A 13,083-nucleotide genomic window follows, 5' to 3' on the forward strand; every position below is an offset into this window, starting at 1 on the left:
ATAGTATTTAAATGCTTATATTAATACTAGCAAAGAATTACGTGTGAGGCACGTATACTAAATTTTATTCTAGTTTTTTTCTACGTTATTAAAAAAGTGATACAATTAAAAATTTTAAAAAATATTATTAGTTATTAGGTTCAACATCATTATCCTGTGTTCATTTTTAAGGAAAAAAAATATATTTATGAAATAATAATTTGTTGCAACGCGAGTACAGGCAAAATTTAAAAAATATAGCATTTATTAGTAGAGTATTGACAATTTCAACAGTAAATTAACTGATTGTATACTTTTTTGTCTGCTAACATTAAGCTTTTGATATTTGAGTGGTGAGCTCTTATTTGTCATCTTTTCAAATTTTTTCTAAACACTCTCATTTTATTCTTTCAACTGTAGTTGGAGTGATGTCCTTAATTATAGTATATAGTGTAGTCATTTATTCACCTGTTTTCAAATAAAACAATAGATATACAAAATAAAAAATATAATTAAGCTTATATTAAAATCAATCTCACTTTTCAATATAGTGAAAGGTTTTTAAATTGATTTATTCTCACTTAATAATTGTGACAGACCTAACAAATAATAATATTATGTTACATAATAACAAAATAGGAATCCACCAATTACAACATTATCAAAATTTATTCCAAGTATAATTATATAAATCTATTACTCATTGAAGTCTATTAGAAACTCTAACAAGCTCACAAAACGAAATTTCACATCAAAAATCTAAAAATAATCAACTATGTAGTAGGAATGATAATACAATAACCAAAATTGCCTAGTCATATACAGTCTTAAAACTTAAAAGAGTGGCATTATTCATTCAAGTTTCGACTAAGTGTTTATGAGTTTGAGTTATAATATTGTGTCCTGTGTTTATGTCCAAATATTGTGTGTGTCTGGCTAATCTAGTGAAGAAGATTGAAATTTTGATTCTCAATAAATAGAATGAATATAATTGTATACTTTGTAGTAGGTCATTATTGTGTCATTTTTAAGTTAATGTGTCAACTTGAAAATAATTCATTTAATAAACGAAATGGAGTCAATCTAAAAATATTTTTCTACCTTAATAAGTAGAGCTATAGAAAACAAACTCGGTAACTTTTTGAGTGTTAAAAAATTGTAAATGGCTATAAATTCAGAGTAAGTAACTTGTGTGTGGCAGCTAGTTAAAGAAACCAAAATTAAGGTTTATAATCAGAAAGTAGAAGCACCGCTAGAACTTTCCTTTGTTTGAAGTAATAGTATAATAACTAATATCTTTTATTACATATTAATAATTAATTCAAGATAAACTTTCTAAAATATTTTTGAAACATCGTGGGATATATAAATACAATACTTTTGTATAATAGCATGTAACATGTTGTCTTCATTAGTATTTTTTAAATTTTAAGATGAAAATTAAAATTATAAAATATAGCTTAAGAAATTATAACTAAGGTTATAAACTGGTAAATGTTGTGTTGGAGGTTAGGGTTTTTGCTCTAGAGAGAGAAATTTGTTAGATTAAATTTTGGTAGGATTATTTAGCTAAAATTAATCAATTATAATTAACGTTTTCTAATCAGAATATTCTGTCAAATATTAGAATATTCTATTAACATTTTGATAGAAAAATAAATAATAACATGAAACCAAGAATTCTATTACATAGCCACATTTTATATAAAAAAAAATATATTTTAAAAAAGAGACCCAATAATTTATCATAAACAAAGAATTCGCCATGTGGAGGCAAACAATTATAACCTGATCGAGCCAATAAAAAAAAATAAATAGAAAAATTCTTTAGCAAAATATATATAATATATAAATAGTAGTAAATTCTTATTTAGAATAAAATCCAACTAAATAACATAAGTATATTTAGAAAAGTCAATCGTAGATGTACAACAGCAAAAACTCAATTTTTTTTTTAATTTAATGGAATATATTTTATTATATATAAATAAAAAGTGACACATGAACTTTTCATAAACCATTTTATTTTTATTAATAAACTATTTTATTTTTAATATAAATAAAAATTCAACCATGAATTTCTCATAAAACAATAATTCTGTTATATATGCACACTTTATATAAAAATAGATATATTGCATATTAATTAATAATATAAAAAATTTATAATTTGCCACTATAAACAATAATTAGGATAATTCTCCCTATACTAATAATAAGAGTTCTGGAAAGTTTTTTTTTTTTTTTAAATTTTTGAGAATAAATATGTGTTCATTAAAACAAAATAATAATAGAAACAATAACAATGAAATGTATCATGTATCGCATCTATAATTTGGTACAGATTTATGAAAAAGAGTAGGTATGAAACGAGTGTTTACTTGTTGTAAATAAATGTCTTTTTTATTAAAGGGTGAAACTCTTTAAAATATATTTAGTAATATAAAATATGTTAAATTTAATTTTGTAAGAGTATATTCTGTTAAAAATATAATAAACCCTTAAATACATAACAAATTATAATTAGATAGATATTTATATAACATGTCAGATTATATGAAATTCATAATTTAATTGTATTGAAAACAATATTGTTCACATTGTTTTGTAGTGAAAATTACATGTTGTTTGTTATAAAAAAAAATACATGTTGTTTATGATATAGTAATATGTTAAATTATTTCCTCCAAGTAATATGTTTTCTTGTTAAACAAATATACATTTTCTTAATATAAAAATAGGTAAAGAATAATATTTTTAAGGAGAATTATTTTATTTTTTATTTTTATTTTTATGGCTTAGGTTTCTCTGATGTTGCACAGTAGGTTGCGATTTAAGTATGTAAAAAAATTGCTTTGAAATGTAAAAATAAAAGAAAGTTCATATTTTTAATATACAAATTAATGGTTCTTTAGTAAGTTATTTTTGTAAAAAAAATAAAAAATAAAAAACATAAGGGCATTAGGTAATACTTTTATTTTTTAATTTTTTAATCACAAAAATAAAAGTAAAATTTGTGTTTTTAAAATTTATTTTAAAAATAAAATTGTGTTCTAGAACCACTTTTATTTTTTGATTTTAAAAATAGAAAATAAAAGTGTGTTCTATAATTTTCGTTTTCATTTTTATTTCTTGCTTTTATTCAAGTCGGGCTCAGGTGCGGGTTTGGGATCGGGGCTGTGGTCCGAGTCTGAGACTGAGGCCAGGGCCGGAGTTCGAGTCTAAGGTCCAAGTTGAGGTCAGAGTCTAAAATATTAATTAAGAACAAAAAACTGTAAAAAAAATATGAAAGTAATTTTTTTTTGTTTTTAAAATTTTTAAAATTTTGATTCTCAATTAAAAAATTAAAAAGGGAAAACAGTTTTATAAAACATGCTTTTAAAAAAATATTTTCACTTTTTTAATTAAAAAATAGAAAATTAATTAAAAAAATATTACCAAATGCACCTTCCTATTTTGGTAAAAATTTAGTTCATATCATTAAAAAAAAGATTGAAGCACAATAAGATTAAAATTAAAAAAAAAATACAAAAATAGTGTAAGATTATCATTTACAAACAAAATCACTAACCACATCATAAAAAAGATAACTAACAAGTTTGAAAGTTATCCCCTCAAAAATTAAATATAAAAAATAAATATAAAAAAGATAAAAATAGAGAAAGAAGGAGTTGAGAGCCCAATTAAATTTTAAAAGTAATAAATTATAAATTAATTTCAAATGAATTATCTCATTAAATTAAAAGAAGTTGGTAAAACAGTTGAAACAAAATTATTCTTTCTTCTTTTAAAATTATTCATGAAGAGCAAGAATATGACTATTAAAATTAGTATTTGAACATTGGGAAGTGATCTGATTTGTCAGGGCTTTTCCGTACACTTAACAACATAATACAACAGCAACACATCATAACTCATAACACAACTTTCATGGTTGTCATGCTTAAAAAAACACCACCTTTTATCACAAGTCATTTTTAATTTTGGATATTCTTCTTAATAAAAATAAGAGAGAGTTAGTCCTCTCTATCATCTTTCTATGTGTTAATATCGCAATTGGTCAAATTAAGTATCAAATCCACATAATTTAATGTAATAATTTTTAAAGAATATCGTTAACCAATCGTAAGGCGACATGTCTGGTGCTAGGCACCACTGGTACTCAATAGTAATGCTCTAAAGATAATTAGTTAAAAAAAAGCACTAATTAAGTGTGTGTGTGTGTATAATAGGGGTGTTTTACTATTATTCATTGAGATATTATATATATTCCTTTTAGCATTGTTATTAGGTACCAGTAATGTTTATTACTACTTAGAGATGACGTCTTATAAACTCTCACTCTATCATTCTAAAATTCATTTGAGGATTGAACTATTGCAGAGCATAATTTTAGAGAACTCTCCTCAAGCATTGAGACCATAAACATATTTAAATAGATTAGCATATTACTGCTGAAAGGGAGTGAGTCACTATAAAATTCTCGTGTTCATCTTTGTTGAATTTTTTTTCGATAAAATGATTTACTTTGATTGACATACTTGTGTTCACCCTGTTCGTTTACAATATTCTTAAATTCTTTGATGACAAATCATGTCAATAATTGTAACAGTTAAAAGATACTTTTGTTACCACTTTTTTTTTATTAAATTTAGATGTGTAACAATTACAAATGTTAAGAGAGTTCTCACCGCAAATATTCCCTATAAATATATATAATAAATAAAAAGAAATATAGTTTTTTCAATTGCAATAAAGGTGAGAAATGCTAAAAGGCACAGTAGTGCCTAGAACTCTCTCGGTGTCATATCGCTATAATGCAATTAAGTATCGAGTCTCATATAACTTAAGATAATAACTTTTAAAAAATATTACTAACCAATCGTGAGAATCATTTCGAGTCCTTTATAATTGATATTACCTTTATTATATAGGTTTTCATCTAGGACTCTCTTAGGGTTTAAAATCTCTTAATCCTGAGACACACTTTCTCTTAACTATAGTCAAATTAAGTTTAATATGCAAAATAATAATAAATAATATTTCAAAATAAATATCTAAAAAATAATAATTTGTTGAAGATATTTTTTAATGACAGGTGCTAGCTTGTTTTCGTCATGAGTAGCACGTGCTGGCATGTTAGTGAGGAGCACATGTTGATGGATCTTCTTGGGCCGAAATGGTGTTCTTAGCCTTGGTCCAAGGTGATGATCTTGGCCTTGGTCCGAGGTGATGATGATGTTGGTGAGAATATGAGATCGAGGTAATGCATGAGTGATTAGTAGGCCAATGTGGTAGTATGAGACAAGGTCGAGATGATGCCTTCGTGAGGAGGTCGAGATGATGTTCTCAACTTTGGTCCGAGATGGTGAGATTTAGAATAGGGTGATTGTGTTTGAGCTGAGATGATGCACTTACGAGGATGTGTATCTCAGCTAGGGTTAACATGATGCTTGGAGTGTGATTCTCAGTCTTGGTCCGAGATGGTGAGCTGTAGTACGAGATGATGGTGTTTGAGGCGAGATGGTGGTGTTTGAGCCAAGGTGATGCTTGGAGTGTGTTTCTCGGCTTTGGTTTGAGATGGTGGACTTTAATGTAAGTTGAGGTAATGTGCATCTTTTGGAACCAAAGTGAAGATGTTTGAGGATGTCAAGATGATGCACTTATGAGGATGTGCATCTCGGCTAGGGCCGAGATGATGTGCATCTCGTCTAGGATCAAGATGGTGCCCTAATAAAGAGTACCTCGATCTTGGAGAAGGTGAGTTGACGTCGTGCCACCACCTAGATGTAGATTGAGGTGATGAGACATGGTGGTTTCACCACCTAAATGTCTGGATGAAATGTTATCATTGTGATTATTATTTTTACAAAATCAACGTATAACAACAATAATGTGTTGCTGCTTATTTTTGAGTTGACACTTAATAGTCAAAAGGATACGGGTGCAATAAAATTATAAAAAGTACTTTTGCTACTATTTTTTTATTAAGATTATATATATATAACAATTGTAAATATTAATAAAATTTGACTACAAATATCCTTACTTTTTTTATTATTGAAAATATCCCTATTTATAATAAGCATTGTGCCTATTTTGAAATTATTGAAGTAATTTACAAAACTAACATGGTTCATGTAGTGGCAGAAAAATAGTAATACACACCCACGATCCAAAAAGCATACTCTCAGCCTAGCCATTTTATAAATCAATGTAGGCTAATAAGCTTAAGTTATAGATACCTACATTCATTAACAAAGTTACATCTACTTAAAAATGAAGTCAAACATATGACTTGAAATCTATCTCAAACAATTCACTCTCAATTGAGAATCAGTCTATAATCTTTTAAATCGTAGAGAACATCGAGTGCCACATCACTCCACGACCTAGTGTTGCGAAAAATAACGATTTCACTTTCTAAAGAACAAATTCTATTTAAAGGATCGATCCTTCTCAAAGAATGATCATCAGATATCTGTTATCTTCTACATTCTATATCCTACGCTCTACACAATGCATTTATTCTAAACCTTCTCTTATTATTGGAGCTTCACTTCAATCTTCGGTATTTTGACGACAATTATAGCTAAGTCTTTCTATTTTATTTTCAGTCTACTTGTTATAAATTACGTAACTGACTTACTTGACCGTCAGAATCCCTTAAGCCAACACCACCACAATGTCTCAAAGGCTTTACACGCGATTTTGTTTTCTTGTATTGTGTGTAGATTATCGGTGTCCACCTACAATTAACGTCTACAATTCAAAATAATTAATCATACACATAAAAAATAAACATGCAATTAAATATTTGAATTTATTTTTCGGAACAACTTATTATTTCAATTTTTCAAAAGTAGCTTAAATATATGTAAGGCTAATTAAAATTTTTGTCCCTGAACTTTGACATGTACCAAATCATGCCCCCTGAACTTTTAAGGCCATTGAAAATGCCCTTGAACTATTGAGATTGTTAAATTTAAGGACTTTTTTCTAATTTTATTCAATTTTACTATTTCAATGATTGTTTATGTACTAAACCATGTTCCTCAGACTTTGATATCTACCAAATCATGCCCTTCGAATTTTGACATGCACTAAATTATGTACCCTGAACTTTCATCCATGTTAGATTTTTTTACTAAAATTAGAAAAAAGTCCTTAAATCCAACAATCTAAATAGTTCAGGGGACATTTTCAATGACCTTAAAAGTTCAAAGGGCATAATTTGGTACATGTCAAAGTTCAGGACAAAAATCATAATTAGTCTATATGTAATAGCTATAATACACAATTATATATGAATAAAAATAGTGGCCATGGTGTATAATTTTATCTTATACATATATCACTCACCAATAATAACTTCATAACTTATTCACACAATTAATTATCTACACTACACTACACACCTAGTCAAAAAAGTAGTTGGTGTAATCTTATTAATTAGGCCTAATATAGAGTCAAAAAAATCCCTTATATATCTCCACAAATAAAGAATACAATAATCAATAAAGTATATTGGATTCCCTCCAAAAATAGCAACCTCTTCTTCTCTCTCACAAATTATTATTTTAAAAAAAAAAATTTCTTTTTTTAAAAAATGTAACTAATTTTCACAACTTTAAAGTTTAAACTCCCCTTTCTTTTTTAAAATTGATATTTTGGGATTTTTTTGAAACTAAGGAAACATTACAAGTAACAAGATGGTACTAAATCCTTCCAAAAAAATTATATAAAGACAAACTAGACAATTTGGTTCTCTAAATATGGGAGGGTATTTACTAAATTGTAAAGACTCAATGTAACCAAAAAAATAAATAAAGAGAAAACTTCTTAATGTAGCAAAAAAATAAATATTTATATTTATAAATTATGAAATTTATAAAAATAGGTAAAGTGAGGGGGCCACACACCCAAATATAAACTCATATTTTTTCTTCACTTCTAAAACGGCAAAGAACTCAAAATAGGTGACTACCTTTTTTTCTCTAATTTTGGTAGTGAATTTACCATTTGTGGCAATAATGATGACCTTAACATATTTGCACAGCAAATTAGATAATGACAATAATAATAATAAATCTATTAATTTTTTTAGAAAATTCCATGTTAGACATTTATATGTATAAACTGAAATATATATGTTTAAGTATAAAGTGCGGAATTAATCAAACATATATGCACTATAATTTAAGGATCGAAATACCTCCAGCCATTGAATCTTGAGCTTCAAACCCACATAAGCTTTGATCTGCAAAGGAAATTGACTACCATGGGTAATCGGGCTTCCTCGCTCTCTCAACTCTCTTTAGATGGAATTTGCTGTTATGAACAGAATGAGTGAGGAGCTCGGGGACCGAGACCCTATATTTATAGGTGAGATACTCCATCAGTATCTGTGCCACATTAATTGTCAGAATATTTTGACAATTAATTCAGAAAATCAAATCAGGTAATGAATATAGAAATCTGACCATATATAGAATATTACATAATTGATTCTATCCAGATTCAATGAATATAAAATATTCATTTATCAGAATCAATAATATTATTTTATTTCCTTAATTAGAAATATTCTAATATTCTCCCACTTGGTCAGCATTTAAACTAAAACATTCAAACCCAAATGTTCCTCATTATATAATAAACATACGAATCATAGCGATATGTCCTCATTATAAGTCGAGTATTATCTTCCATGTATTACGATATATTTATTATATAACAATGTACTTTATGTGGCAATGTACTTAAGTGAATAAACCCTAACCCTTATGTTTATTCAGGTCCTCTTACGATAATTTTCTCAGATGAAATTAAGGTGCACATAAATATGAGAAAATATCGAAATTAGAGTTTCATAAAATAATTTTTGGTTGTACAAATAAAAAAAAAACTGCATATGGGTTAATCGAATCCCATATTTACTTTATGATCCTTGAATTTGTGTTGCGCATGCCTTTAGTCAAGGATCTATGCGATCACCCAATTCGGTTTGCGTGATTAATGACCACTTTATCACGCATTTTTATGGCTAAATACTTAATGTCGATATGCTAGCTTCGACCGCACTCTTGCAGTTATTAGCCATAAATATTGTAGCTGAATTTATCGCAAAATTTTCTTAATGGCCTAATGAAACTGTAATTCTGAACTCTAGGCCTACTATGAAACTCTATAATACATCATACGAGATGTATCCTCAAAACAGTAAATGAATCTGACTTCTATAGTGGAAATAACAATCAAGATTCTCTACAATATAACTTACTGGTAATCTTAAGGACGTAATAAAATATTGATTTACGTGAATAAATACAACCAGTGAAGTATGTTAGAATCTAATTGGTTAACTATATTTCCAGATGGTCAATTCATCTTAAAATATGTATGAATATAATTTTTAGTATCTTAAAGATACCTCATCACTTTGTATGAAAAATAAAGGGGCCTTAACTTTAGTTATTCGATATCTTGCTTAACGATCCTGAAACAAATGTAATGCAAAGTCTTATTCAGACTCTTAGGCATACATTAGGCTTCTAAAATAGAAGCAAATGAATGTTCTTAATTTATTCTCACTTCAGATCATTTTTCTGATGCTGGTTCGAGTTGAATTTATCACACTTAAAGATAAAAATTATATCTGATGAATAATACATAATTTTATTTAATCAGAGATGCTGTGGCTACTCTCTAATTAATTAAAATTATATATATTATTTATATTCCTTATCTCAAAATAATAATTTAAGATATGAATGATTTCAACTTATATAGAAAACTTTTATTATCATTTGCAAGTAACATATTGTCGACGTATAAAACAAATATTACTCCCACTAACTTTCTGGTATATAATTATTTCCATAATTCTCTTTTCAAACCTAAAGGAAAAGATGATATAATACCAATTTGTGAGATGTTTGTTTTAATCTATAGGTAGACACTTTAAGCTTGCATATGTTCACCACTATTAGAGGAAAATCTTTATGGCAGTCTATATACCTTCTCCTCTAGTTCACTATTTGGAATTGATTAATGAATTAAAACAAGCAACAAATGCCAAGGTCTATAATAGAATCTTTTATAAAAACAAGTGAGAATGTAATCTCCTTTGTTATTGATTCTTATTTCAAAATGAACTTCTTAGCAATGAATATTCTTTTATATCTTTATGTTTCTCAATGTTGCCTAATGAATATTATTGGTGAAAAAACCTATGCTTAATTAATGTTCTCCACCCCATTAGGCAACTTTACTAAAGATAAACTTTATTGCTATTAAAGATATTCATTTCTTCATTCATGGCATATTGTACTACAACTTCAATTCTTTATCATTCTATAATTTAATTTGTGTCTCAAATTAATATTGTAGTTGAACTCTTATTGTACAAAATGTGATCACTAGAATACATTGATCTTAATCGTTCTAATAAGTCATCTTAAGGATGGACCAACAAACTCTTAAAAGAGCAAATGGTTCAATAGCATGTTATTTTAGAAATTGTAAGCAATTACTAAATAACATAACTTATTAGAATTTTACCAATGACTTGTATATTATTAATGATTAGTTATGAATTCTCAATAACCAGTAATCTTAAGGGTTGTTGTGAATCATAATTAATCTAACACTTGAGGTGGAAGTTTGAGAAAATATGAATGATCTTTCTCGGAAACTAGGTTCCTAGATTGATCACTCCCACTGATCAAGTCAATTCTTAATTCCACAATTCTAGTGTTGTGAGATGGATAATAAAATATGTAACCCTTAAACCTTATAGCTTTTCAAATGAAATATGCTCATTTATGGTTTAGGGCCCAGATCTTTTCTTTGACAATTGTACTCTAACTATATATGGGTATTTATAAAATGTGTACATGTCATCAAGTCGGTTTTCAACCTTATCACAACTCAAAATATGTTTGAGAAACAACTTTGGTTAGAACACGATTCGAAATGTACACCCCATTGTTGAGTATCAATAGACAAAGATTTAGGAAAGATTGGAGTTTGCTATGTAGGCTCCACCCCATGTCCAAAAAATGCTTAGTTTCTTAAATCTGTTACACACTATAATTTAGGTGTACCAAGCATATGTATCGGGCAATGAACCCATGCTTTTAAAGAAACTTTGCAAATAGACTGGGAGTTTATCCATACTCATGAATTTTAATGTAGTATTCTCCATTTTATATTTGATCTCACTATCTTAATATGCAAAATGCACCATTTCTCTACTTAAGATTTAAATGTCTTTGAAACATATAAATCTATACTTTTGTAGAAAAATTATTTATGTGAGTAATCGTTAAAAAAGAGATGCAAAATTTGAGTCCATGTCTTCAAATTAATTGACTTGTATGATTTCTAATATGATAGAATTCTAGTATGCACCGATTTTGACTTGTTGGAATACATATTTTTAATGAAATTCACACAAGTTCTAAATAAAGTTAGTAAAATCAAGTGTAATAAATATCCCCACCAATTACTAACATTTATTCTATTTATGGAGATATGTTCCATAATTTTTGGTGCTATAATGTAGAAGAATTCTTATTAATAACACATTTCTTATTGTCAGATTGAACTTGCATATCTTTATGAGTGACATCATTTGTAGTAAAGACCTCTAAATGTGTCAATCAAGTTTCAATAGAATCTTGGAACATAAAGGTCTTTGCCAATTTTAAAACGAAGCCACTACTATATTGCTTGTTCCTTAAACTTCTAAATGTGAGAACTTATCTTGTCTGTGGATAAGATTTGCTCACAGTTACTGACTTTCTTAGGTTTATTTGTAAACCTTGCAAGAAATTATGAATGTGGAATAACAATCTAAAATAATCCACTATGTGTTAATAATCACATTAACTATATTAGAATGAATTCATACACAATAAATTAAAATTTATTGGTGATAATAAAGTGATTTATTTTTCTTAATTATACAATAAAAACTGTATATTCTAAATGAAGTTATCAGAATAAATTTTGAAAATTTCTACTGGTATGGAAGAAATTTATGAATAGTGATGTAATAAAATTACATATATAGTTTTGAGGTTTAAATGAATCATGTTTTTACCAATGAATAAACATGCTTAAATATGAAATCTTATTAAACAAAAATTGCCTGTGGGCTAAATTTTTAATTTAATAAGATTAGATTTAGATGTAGATTATGATAGATTTACACAATTTATGAAAAACTTAAAGTTTAATATTTCTATCTTAATGAAAGGTATGAAACACTTAATTATTTATAAATGTTTCAAAATTTTATACTTTATGATAAAATTATTAAATTAAATCTACATAATTTCCTGTGGGATAAATTAAGAGAATTTAATTTAACATATTAATCATGTGAATATAATAAAATCCCTGTAGGGTAAGATTATTATGTTCACATAATTCATGTCCATTATGTGATCTTAATCCACTTAATATATATAATTTTATATAATTAAGGATGCTGTGGCTACTCCCTAATTATTTAAAATTATGTGGTTCACTAGACACCAAAGTATAAACTGAAGATTAAAATTTTACTAAATCTAAAATTGCCTGTGGGCTAAATTTTAAATTTAATAAAATTAGATGAACCTTATGATAGATTTAATTAAACAATTAGTTTAGGAAAATGAAGGATTATTATCTATCTTTAATTAAATTTGTGATAACACTATTAAATTAAATCCCCATAACTCCCTGTGGGGTAAATTAAGAGAATTTAATTTAACATATTATCCTAATTAATTATACAAATATAATAAAATCCCCGTGGGGTAAAATTATTATACCTATATAATTAATTACAAGTTATGTCCATTAAGGTAAATTTTAATTAATATATAATTTTATACAAATAAGGATGCTGTGGCTACTCCCTAATTATATAAAATTATATTTTCACTTTGACATTAGGTATTGGGCTCTACCTAAAAGTAATTTCGTTATTAACATAGTAGACAATCACTGAGATTAATGCTCCTAGTGTGGTCGTCCGAAGATCATTAAAAACCGTTCTAGATATGAGCATTTGTCCCAAATTCATGTTTTCTTATGTCAAACCACAAA

Source organism: Cannabis sativa, chromosome 3 (assembly GCF_029168945.1).
Source record: "Cannabis sativa cultivar Pink pepper isolate KNU-18-1 chromosome 3, ASM2916894v1, whole genome shotgun sequence".
Taxonomy (NCBI): Eukaryota; Viridiplantae; Streptophyta; class Magnoliopsida; order Rosales; family Cannabaceae; genus Cannabis; species Cannabis sativa.